Source organism: Dunckerocampus dactyliophorus, chromosome 1 (assembly GCF_027744805.1).
Source record: "Dunckerocampus dactyliophorus isolate RoL2022-P2 chromosome 1, RoL_Ddac_1.1, whole genome shotgun sequence".
Classification (NCBI taxonomy): Eukaryota; Metazoa; Chordata; class Actinopteri; order Syngnathiformes; family Syngnathidae; genus Dunckerocampus; species Dunckerocampus dactyliophorus.
The window spans coordinates 1,795,890-1,807,587 of record NC_072819.1 but is presented as its reverse complement, the minus strand read 5'-3'; positions in this window follow the sequence as shown (position 1 = coordinate 1,807,587).

Sequence of the window (11,698 nt, the reverse complement as noted above, 5' to 3'; positions counted from 1 at the left end):
TGCTGCTAACTGTATATGTCCTCCTGCCCAATGTTCAATAACATAAACTCATCCACCAAGCGCCAAGCGCAGTGGAAGTCATTGCACGGTGTCTGTTAACAACAAAGCGGGGCCCCTAAAACGTATTCTGCCCTCAGTATCTTACCACGTGTGTTTGTGTCCCTTTTGTGTGAATATTACATAAGCCCCTTCGTGCTGGAACCTCATCTAACCTGACAACCAAACTGTGACTTCCACTTCTTTGCTCCTCAACTTCTTCACTACTTCACTGTGAGCGGCCTGCCTGCCGTCTACGCGCTGTTTTGTTTGCCATCCATCCATCCATCAGCAGCTGGATGGTTTCAGCACGTGCATCCCCTCTGCCAATCCAAACAGCCGCTGCTGCACATGCAGTAGCTGCCGGAATTGCGTGACAAAGCAAGGAAAATAATTTTGCACGCGCTCACAGCTGACTGTGACTTACAGTACTGAGCTCTTTGCTGGCAGCGACATTGATCAGCGCAGATCACCGAGGGCCCCTGGTGGCTCATATTTTAATCCTCTTTTTGGCTGCAATGTCTGCACAGGATCTCCAGCCGGGACATCACTAGGATTGAAGGATGGTGGGGGCTTCAACATAAGCTTCACCAATGAATTGATTATTTGAAGAGCATTTGTCAGGAATCAACCGCTGGTGGTCCTGGAACTACGACGACTACTACTACTACTACTACTACTACTACTACCACTACTACTACTAAGTTTCACTTTTGCCTTTCAGCACACCACTATGGTGCGTTCACAACCACGACCTCAACGCTTGAGGGAAAAACATGACCAGTCAATGGCCAAGCTAATATACAACATCAGAAAAAACAAAATTGTATATCTGAATTGGCAAAAGTATCAATATTTTGATATCAGAATCGACTTTAGAGTATGAAGGTCTGGTATCCCGACATATGGACATTTCGGTATCGATACAAACATTACTAGCGTGCTCTCCTTAATGCGTCTGCGGCAATTTCCAGGATTTTGTTCAACGGCAGTCGATATTTGGTCAACCAAATGATTGCGTGTAGGAGATTAGGAAGAAAGCGGGCAAGAATTTTGGCTATCACAGCAACAGTAAAACATGGTGGTGGTAGTGTGATGGTCTTCAGGACCTGGAAGGCTTGCTGTGATAAATGGAAGCATGAATTGTGCTGAAGGAGAATGTCCATCCATCTGTTGGTGACCTCAAGCTGAAAGCAACTTGGGTTCTGCAGCAGGACAATGATCCAAAACACACCAGCAAGTCCACCTCTGAATGGATGAAGACTTTGGAGTGGTCTAGTCCAAGTCCTGACCTGAATCCTATTGAGATGCTGTGGTATAATTACTTGACATCAACAATGTCACGTCGTCACAAATTCAATAGCTGAGCGAGAACAATATGGTCTCTGAGGACACCTGCTGGAGGATGCAGGTACTTCTCCAACAGTGACCAGCACGCCACCTTCACTACATGTTATGGATGATACACTCTGAGTGCACGTGGTGACATCAAAGCAAGTGAAAAGTGGTCATTTATTAGTCTTGACGACGCACGCGGATCTACTGAAGTTCAACGCCTCCTGCTCGCCACACGCGTGCGTTTGTGTAAGTCTACCTCTAGAGGGTGCTGCTGTCCTTTAAATAGAGGTTTGCTCAACGCTGCCATTCGTAGGCCACAAGACGTAAACAAGTCACAAAACTGAAAACTATGTGATATATTTGAGAAGTATCCTAGTTTGTGATTCCGATTTATGACTTGATTCGTGTTTAAACTGTAGGGATTTGGGCAAACATCCTCCAAAAGTCAAGGTGACCGTTCCCGGTGTCAAACATGACCAGAGAGGGTGGCGGGTAAGATCATTGCGTTGCTTTTATTTGTTTTGGACCAGCGTCATCGCAAAAGAGGATAGTTATTATTGTTGTATGTGGGCCAGGGTGAGGGTTAATCGCACAAAACCAACTTCTTTTCATCCCTCCTCCCTTCTTCTGTGAGCCCTGCACACAGCCCCCATTTCATGTTTTTACCGTTACCCCCCCTTCCCAAACGCAACTCTGTCTGAGCTGCCGATTTTACGTACGGCTTCTTCTCCACGGACGTCGCTCGTCCAGCATGTCCTCAATCCTTAGGACTGTTTCACTGGAGGGGTCTGCGGAGCGTATGGGGACATTGTTAAATCCGTGATGGATTATCGTGTCCAGATTGTCATTTTGAATGAAAGAAAGAGATAAGGAAAATATGAGTGCAAAGCACCAAAATGATCATAAGTAGATTTAGTCGCCAAGAAGAAGCACCGTTATAATGAAAAAGGCTCGCGAGAGAGAGCACGTGTGTGTGAACCGCATCCAATCACTAAATATCAGCTTGCTTAAAAGCCGTACGGGGCAAACAACAAGGGCCTGCTTCAGGGCCCCGCATGCGAGCATCGGGATCAGGACAGGTGTTGTTATTTGCATTATGGTGATGGTGATGTTGGCAATGCGACTGCTAACACTTATTGTCTTATGTCTTGTCTTGTCCTTAAGATCCAACAAGTGCAAGATGCAATTTTTCAGCTGTTTTTTACGTTTCTAATCAGGAGTGTATCTCAGAGCACCTGTTTTCCTGCAAGGGGTGGCACAATGAGGCACACCTGCCGATGGTTGGCAATCAGTGCGCTGCTTAAACGTGCAGCTTCATTTGGAAGACGGCGGATCGTTCCTTCTGCGTGACCGCCACAGGTAAAGAGTGTTCTCCCCGTCGTGGCTGCTTCCTGTACGTTGTTCCGTGACAGCCACGTTACTCTTTGTATCTTCCGTATAGATGAAGGTAACTCAGTGTGATAGTTGGGTCTTCAGTGGGGGTGTTAGCCACCCAGTCATACCACAATTATACAAACCACCAATAACATACAGAAACGAAAAGCAGTCATCCCTTGTTTATAGCGGTTAATTGGCTCCAGACGCGACCGCAATCAATACATTTCCACAGTCTAGGATCCCATTTTAATAAATGGAATTTGTTTCGCAGTTAGAGCATAGAAAACCCGTTTATGACGTTGCAACATTATAACACCCCTGTAGACGTAAAAGAACATGCCTACGCTCACCTTTACATTCTTATTGTTCACATTGCGCAACTCTTATGCTGCAGGGACTCGAGGCGGCCGCGAGCTAGCGAGTTAACCAGTTTGCCTCCGATTTATTTCTTCTAAACAAGAATCCAAAACTTTACCACTGCCACACGAAATGGGAGGAGAACTTTTTTTTCCACTTTGTCATGTGGGACATGCCATAACAGTGTTAAGGTAATGTCTTAGAAGCTAATGTCTCAATGTTTTGCGTCATTCCTGCCGCCTAGTGGCCACAATACCACACATCACTTGTATCTCAATACTTTTTACTCATAATAGACCATAGTCTACCCCCAAATAGCCATCATTAATTCATTAATTAACTTCAGGAAAACCACAATATAGCAAGGGACGCCTGTAAAACAATGTGTTGTATTGCAAAATAGGCCATGAATACCACTAAACTAAAGCAACAAACCCAGTTAACCCGCAGTCTTCCAACACATCATCTCTAAACTACAAACCTCTACACTACATCAAGCAGTTCAGAGTCAATATTTTATTATCTAAAAACAGGACAACGACATAAAAAATGAAAAAAAGTCATATCATGGACACAGAACGATGAACAACACCATGTCTGTCTCCTTTCTTCCTCTTGGAACAGGATGAACTAAAAGCTGCTGCTCACGTGATGATGCGTTCGAGCGCGCTGGTGACTTGGAGCGTTCGGAACCAGGTCTTCAGATGTCAAGCAACCTCCGGCGTTCCTCCGCCTCCAAACCCTCGACTCGGGTTGCCAGCCGTCCCTTGACAATTGGAATTGTTGAAGGTTCGTCGAAAACTGAAACGAACGGAAATTGAAGCAATTTTTCCCACAGGAAATAAAGTACATGAAATTACAGTGGAACATGATAGACAGATACTTTACTTCCTGTATCGCCAAGCTCTGCAATAAACGTGATCACTCACAAATAAAACCAACAAAGCAAAATAGGAGAGTTGAGAAAAATAAGAAAATAGTTGTAAAATAGTTGCAAAAACAACAGCATTGTTTTGTCACTCGGTGAAATAAAAAAAAACAGTTTGTCCCGTCTTAGATTGTTATTGTGTAAAAAAAAAGAAAGTAATGTGCTAAAAAGTTATATTTATATCAAGAAAATACTGCTTAAATATTTCAACTTTCTTCTTAAGTAATATTCGTACGTTTACTTTTTGTAGTATCATGACTTTATTCCCATAATTTCAAACTTTTCCAAAAATGACCGGTAATTACATTTGTCTTGTTTCTCATTTTAAGACTTTAAGAAAAACAAAAAAACATTTTCTCTTTATTATTTTAAAATGGAATTATTTTTCCTGATAATATTACTAGTTTATTTTTTTTTTCTCGTGAGAATACAACTTTTTTCTTGATATTTTAACTTTTATTCTCATGAAATTTACCGCCGTTCTTTTCCATTCCTGCTGTTTATTAAAAAAAATCCAACTACAGTATTTACATGTTTTTTTTCATAATTATGACTATTTCCATTATATTACTTTATTCTCATAACAACTTTTTTCCCAGCCTAATTTCCCAAAAATGACACTTTTTTTTTTGTTTTTAGAATACTGCGACTTAAAAAAAAATATTTTAACTTTATGCTACTAAAATAAAATTGTTCCTCAGGATATTACATTATTTTCTTAAAATGTCATTTTTCCTCATTAGTTACAACTTTTTTTAAATAGTATTTTGACTTTATTCTTGTAAAATTACTGCAGGTTTTTCCATTTTTGCTGGTTTTTTTTTGCTGTTTTTAGTTTTCTTGATAAGTTACCATAATTTCCGATGTATAAGCCGCTACTTTTTTCTTAAACTTCTGCAATGATGTCAGCCTCCCTGAGCTGGCTCCCCCTGGTCGACATAGGCGGCATTGCAGTGCCGTCCATCCATTTGAATGCCGCTTGTCCTCCAATGAAATGCTTTGCTCAGATGCAATGCATTATGGGAAAAACTTTTTTTCAATTTTAAACTCGTATTGGTACATTTGTATATTTATTAGGTATACCTTTTGAGTGTTAAGCTGCTGTGTGATGATTTTAGTGTTCTTTGTAAGATCAGTTATATTGAGTAATGACCTCCTGCAATTTCCAACGGGTTGGCAAGCTTGTGAGTTTTTTCAGAGCTCATGACTGGCAAATAAAGATCTGCCTGGTCCTCATGGACTCATGCGTGCCACAATATGCCATTTTATGGTGTGGACATGTGTGGCTTATACATCAGAACTTACCATGCGTATTTGGAATGTACCGTGGGCCAATAAGCAGTTGTGGGCTGCAAATGGCCCCAGGGCTTCATTTAGGACACCCCCGGTGTCTCGTCTCGTGAGCTGAGTGTATCGTGACATTCCTAATTAACACCACAAGATTCAACGTACCAAAGGGTAAACTAGAAGACTTTATTGCGTGCAGTATTGTACTATTGATAGCCAAGACTGTGTTTCTGTAAAAAAAACAGAACCATACGAAATCTGAGGTTGGACTGATTGTCTCGTGCGCCACGTTGAAAACGTGACCCGATTTAGAGCAGCGCACACAAACGAGAGCGCTTAACCTTCGTTTAACCGCAGTACAAGCGCTTGCTTATCTCCTTCAAAGAAGCCGCACAGCTGTGTGCGCTACGAGCGTGTGCTGTGTCCAACTTTACTGACGTTCAGACCAACAAGTAGTCGTGCGCTGTTGGCCCCCGAGTCAGCCGACACCACCGCCAGTGTGTCACACTCTTATTTATAGCACGTGTCTTTGTGACGAGGCTATCTGTTTCTTGATAAATGAAATTCCTCGGCCTGCTCATGGCTCCCGACAATGGTAGCGCCTTGCGCTTAAAGGAATCTTTCAAGGCCCCCCAGCTGCTCCGCTTGTTAACTTCCTGTCACCGGAGGATGTACGTTCCGAATAGCAAAAAGTCTCAAAGTTTCCTTGCCGCTCAAGGTCGTTTTCAGGCAAAGATGTCTTTTGAAAGGAACGATGAACTTCAATTTCAATTAATTTCTGATAAAAAATGACTGGCTCAAACAAGCAAGGCTTAACGTCTGTAATGTGAATGGTTCTAATGTTAAAAAGATTAAGGTCAAACATTTTCTTTATCCCCAAGATGGATTGATGCAGTACACAATCCCGAACCCAGCGTGCACTTCAATCATAGTTCAACTCAGGAAGGAGAAACGATGACGGACAAAGCGGAGCAATGTCAAGAGGGGTTGGATTAAAATGGAAGTGCCTCGTGTGGTCATAGTGCGCACATATGTGCGTGTGCGTGCGTGTGTGTGTGTGTGTGTGTGTGTGTGTGCCGACAAGCTGATGGAACCCCTGGTATCCTTGAAAGGCTCTTATTGATGGACTTTACACTCTAATTGGACACGCGACACGTGGCTGACACGCTCCCTCTGTGTATTCAAGCCGTGTGTGTGTGTGTGTGTGTGCGTGTGTGCGCGCGTGTGCATTAAGAGAGTGCGAGCCCCCTCTATCTGCACTGCATGGAGTCGTATTGATTTTAAGTCCTCCCTCACTTGGGCAAATTTTTCCGTTCCAGTGCGTCCAACTGTTGCCGTCGGCTTGTCTCTTTTCTTTGGCTTCAAACGAACCGTACTCATGCGGCCACAAATGTTCTCATCTTTTAATTGCTACGGCGTGCAAATGTAACTTTTTGTTGTTGTTGTTGTTGTTGTTGTTGTTTCAACAGAGGACGCTGCAGATTGAGAAACAACCTGCATGATGCCAGGTTAGAACGCTAAGGAGCTGCGTCAGTGACAGGATGATTCAGCCAGAGAGTGGAGGTGAGGCATCGCAGGTCTTTCCTTCCTGCAGCGGTCAGACTCCATAACAAAAAGTGCTCTAAAAATCTTGTACATTAACCGTGCAATAAACCATGCAATAAACCTGTGGCTTGAGCGACATGTACACAGCTGGAAATAGTGGATATATTCTTTTTTTTTTCAATATAAAAATGGACAAAGTAAATTCCATCATAATATGTGTAATTAATAACATATAGAAAACAATAATACAATAAGTTCATATTAAAATAAAGTTAATTATTTATCACGGTTAATTGGTTCCAGAGTGAGATAAGTGAATTTCCGCAAAGTAATGGTCACGGTAATGGTAATGATCCCGAAGCGTGGTCACAAAAGCACTAAAAACTCCTGCCATGAATGTCCCTACCACAAAAAAATATTAAAAAGTTAACTGATTAACTCCTTCCTGATTTCTGATATTTTTGTGCATGTTTGTCCCACTTAAATGTTCCACATCATCAAACAAATGTAAATATTAGTCAATGACAACACAACTCAACACAAAATGCACTTTTTAAATTAACCTTTTTATTATTACGGGAGAAAAAACATCCAAAGCTACATGTCCCTGTGTGAAAAAGTGATGGCCCCCTAAAGCTAATAAGTGGTTGGCCCCCCTTAGCAGCAACAACTGCAATCAAGCGTTTGTGATAACTTGCAATGAGTCTCTTCCAGCGCTGGGGAGGAATTTTACACAATTGTTGTCATTCAGCCACATTGGAGGCTTTTCCTTTTTAAGGTCATGCCACAGCATCTCAATAGGATTCAGGTCAGGACTTGGACTAGACCACTCCAAAGTCTTCATCCATTCAGAGGTGGACTTGCTGGTGTGTTTTGGATCATTGTCCTGCTGCAGAACCCAAGTTGCTTTCAGCTTGAGGTCACCAACAGATGGCCGGACATTCTCCTTCAGCTGAATTCATGCTTCCATTCATCACAGCAAGTCTTCCAGGTCCTGAAGACCATCACACTACCACCACCATGTTTTACTGTTGCTATGATGTTTTTCTGAAATGTGGCATTACTTTTACGCCAGATGTAATGGGACACACACCTTCTGAGAAGTTCATCTTTTGAGTATTTTCCCAAAGGTCTTGGGGATCATCAAAATGTTTTCTGGCAAAATTGTGACGAGCCTTAATGTTGTTTTTGTTCAGCAGTGGTTTTGGTCTTGGAACTCTGCCATGCAGGCCGTTTTTGCCCAGTGTCTTTCTTATGGTGGAGTCATGAACACTGACCTTAACTGAGGCAAGTGAGGCCTGCAGTTCTTTGGATGTTGTTGTGGGGTCTTTTGTGACCTCTTGGATGCGTTGTCACTACGTTCCTGAGGTAATTTTTGTTGGTCGGCCACTCCTAGGAAGGTTCATGTTTTTGCCATTTGTGGATAATGGCTCTCACTGTGGTTGGCTGGAGTCCCAAAGCCTTAGAAATGGCTTTGTAACTTTTTCCCCACTGATAGATCTCAATTCATCTTACAGTATATTCTCAAAAAATTATATTTTACGGGGGGGGGGGCGGGGGTGGGAAATCACTTTTTAACACAGGGCCATGTAGCTTTGGATTTAATAATAAAAAGTTCAATTTAGAAACTGCATTTTGTGTTCAGTTGTGTTGTCATTGACTAATATTTACATTTAAGTTATTAAAGTGTGATAAACATGCAAAAAAATCAGGTAGGTGGCAAACACTTTTTTTGCAAAAGTAACTAAAACTAATTACGTTTTTAAAGCAATTTTATCCTGAACCGTCGTCTTCGTTGCTGAGGCAGGTGCATTTTAAGACAAACAACTTTTTGATAAGTAAATGATACACAACACGAGACAAAAAGGTCAACCCCGTTTCATCAGAAAGTAAACAAAATGGAACGCAAGCATGCCAGCATGTGTGATGGTGTGTGTGTGTGTGTGTGTGTGTGTGTGTGTGTGTGTGTGTGTGTGTGTGCGTGCGCGCGTGCACCAGCAAACATCTGGCCTACACTGTCATGATTGGCTGGCAAATGCGACTGGATGTAACACTTGAAAATGTCTTGGCATGTTGTGAAATAGTTTGTGTGCGATGACGAGGGCGTCTGGCATGTGCAAACAGGCATTGATGGGCAATTATGTGGCTGTTGCACGTGTGAGAAATGATTGAGCGTGCGTTTAAGATCTTTGTGTGTGTGTGTGTGTGTGTGTGTGTGTGTGTGTGTGCGTGCGCGCGTGTGTGTGCTGGGAGCTTTTACTTCCCACCATTAGCTCCAAATCCTGTTTTTGAGCAGGCGGCTGATTCTTCCCTAGTTTGCTATTTAGGCATCCTCCCGTTTATGGACCACCATTGTTTTATTGCTTCGTTTGTCCCTTCTGCTTGCTAGTTTTCCCCCTTTGCTGAAGTAGTAATGCCATTTTCTTTGCCCAGAGTTCATAATAGTGTTGCCGGGTCCAGTGAGAATGAGTTTGAGCCTTCCGACTTTTTTGGTTTATCTCCACACGTGAGTCTTTTCGAAACCGCACTGCTCACCCCCCATCTGCGAAGGAGTGGCCCTCATCTGCAACATCCGCCCGGCGGCGGCCAGTGGAAGATGCAGTGGGGTTGTTAAAAGTGTTGTTAAGAGAGCGGCTGGCAGCTGTTCCCGACAGGTTGGGGATGGAAGGGCAGATGGTGTTTGATTAGCGAGCAGACTGCTGATGGAGTGAGAGGAGAGAGGGAGGATGGAGGATGCAGGGACGATGGGGGAGGACAGAGAGACACATGGGGGGATAAGAGAGGGAGGGTGAAGGAAGACGTAGGAAAGATGCAGGAAGCACGCGTGAGGACGGAGGAGGGAACCTGGGAGGATGGGGGACGCCAGCAGAAGGATGCGGGGAGGATGTGGAACGATGCAGGGTTGTGATGAATAGGAACGGGTGGGGAGGCTGTGCTGTGGTTTGGGAGTGAAAACAGCTGTTGGAAACAACAATTGATGCACCTGGGTGTCATCTTTGAGGATGGAAGCAAATAAACCTGCAGTGCTGGCTGATTGCAGTATGTTCATTGTTCAATAAGCCAGTGGAACTTGTTACTTGGCTGTTGGACTCGGGATGGTGTTTTGGCTGGAAGAGATGGATGCCCACCGCTGCATCTACGATGAAGCCACCCCCTCCTTCAATACGCGGGGCCCACCATCACCCCTTAATGACAAGTGGCAGCCCAAATTGCGGACATTTTCCTCTCCGAATTTGTCACATTTATTATATTTCACGAAAAGACGGTGAAGCCCAACAAAAGACAGGACTGACACATGCAACATCTCAATGGCAGCGGGTTTCAAATAGCGCGACGGAGCGTTATCCCATCAGGGTTTTATGCTGCCGATTCCGATATCGATCGTCCAGGACTGAAATCAGCCGATACCGATAACAATCACCTGGATTAATTCTACATTTCAAAATGTATTCATGAGTGCTACTGGCCAGGGGTGCCGAGTAAAGGGGGAAAGCCAGGGCAATTCCAAGGTCTCTTGACTGCCAGGGGCCCAAAACATAGGTAATTACTAATAAAATGAGTAGTTAATTCATGGTGGGGGGCATTTTTTTCATGACAACTAGAATTCCTGGCGGCACCCCTACCACTAGCTACATGATATGAAACAAGGAACCATAAAATCACTCACTTACTTTCTGAAGACAAGTTCCAGAGGATGAGACGCCTTCTTCAAGGAGAGTTTGGTGTCTTCCACCGCTGAGAAAGGCTGCTTTCGTCCAAAGGGTTATTAGCTTAGCCCTCTGACTGTCTCGCACATACGGGTGAGTGTTAGGCACATGCCTGCGTCAGCTTCCGTTTGACGGATGATCACAGCGTGAGTCTCCAAAACTCACCATAATCCGTCAAGTGTTTGTTCTTCAAATGCCGTATAAAAGTTTTTAACGTGCTACCCCCCCAGGATACTTTTCATGGCTCGTGTTAGCAGTTAGCAGTTGTGTTAGCACGCGGCAGACATGATTGTTTTTTGTTTTGAAGGAAAGTGGGACGGCGATGCTGCAGTCGTGCTAGCCACAGGTGATCGGCGTTGAAAGGCATTGGTCAGCATATACCAACCGTGATTTTTTATTTTTTTTTTTACAGAAATTGCCCGATACTGATTGATGGCCGATCGATCGAAGCATCTCTAGTATTAGTACATTAAATAAATCCCCTTCACAATAAAAGCACAAGATTCAGACCCACAGCCTGTTTAAAAACAGGTCCGTGACCCACCAGTTCAGAATCACTGCTCTGTGAGGGAGGCCGTGACCACAACATGTCTCTGCATCTCTGCCATGCCACTGTGACACATGCGGTCCAGCCAACCCTGCATCCTGCCTGTGCTCAAACCCGCGTCCACACAGCAATGGGCAAAACGCTAAAGCCCGAGCTGACGGCTCGTCGTTCGAGAAGGGTTTTAGGAGGAAAGGACATCTTCAAAAGCCTGGTCTCCTTTAACGGCACAAAATTGCCCGTTGGGAATTTACACAGGAGCACCAAACATGGGACATTGAAAGGTGGAAGAAAGTTTTAGTGTTCCTTGACGGTGATGATGGCTTCCAATGTTGCTGGCATGACAAGGAGATCCAGCCCACACAGGGCACGGTGTCATCAGAGCAGATGAAGTAGATGTTCTCATGAAGGAGGACTGTGGAGGTGTGCAGACAGGCGGGGACAATATGGACATCAGCGCCGGAGAGGTTGGGTATCAAGGGCAGACAGGCCGCACGTTTGCTCGTGTGTGTTTGCGCGTACGCGCGCCCCGGCGTCTTTGTACTGGCTAATCTAGGCGTCAGCAGCTTTTTGAGGCTT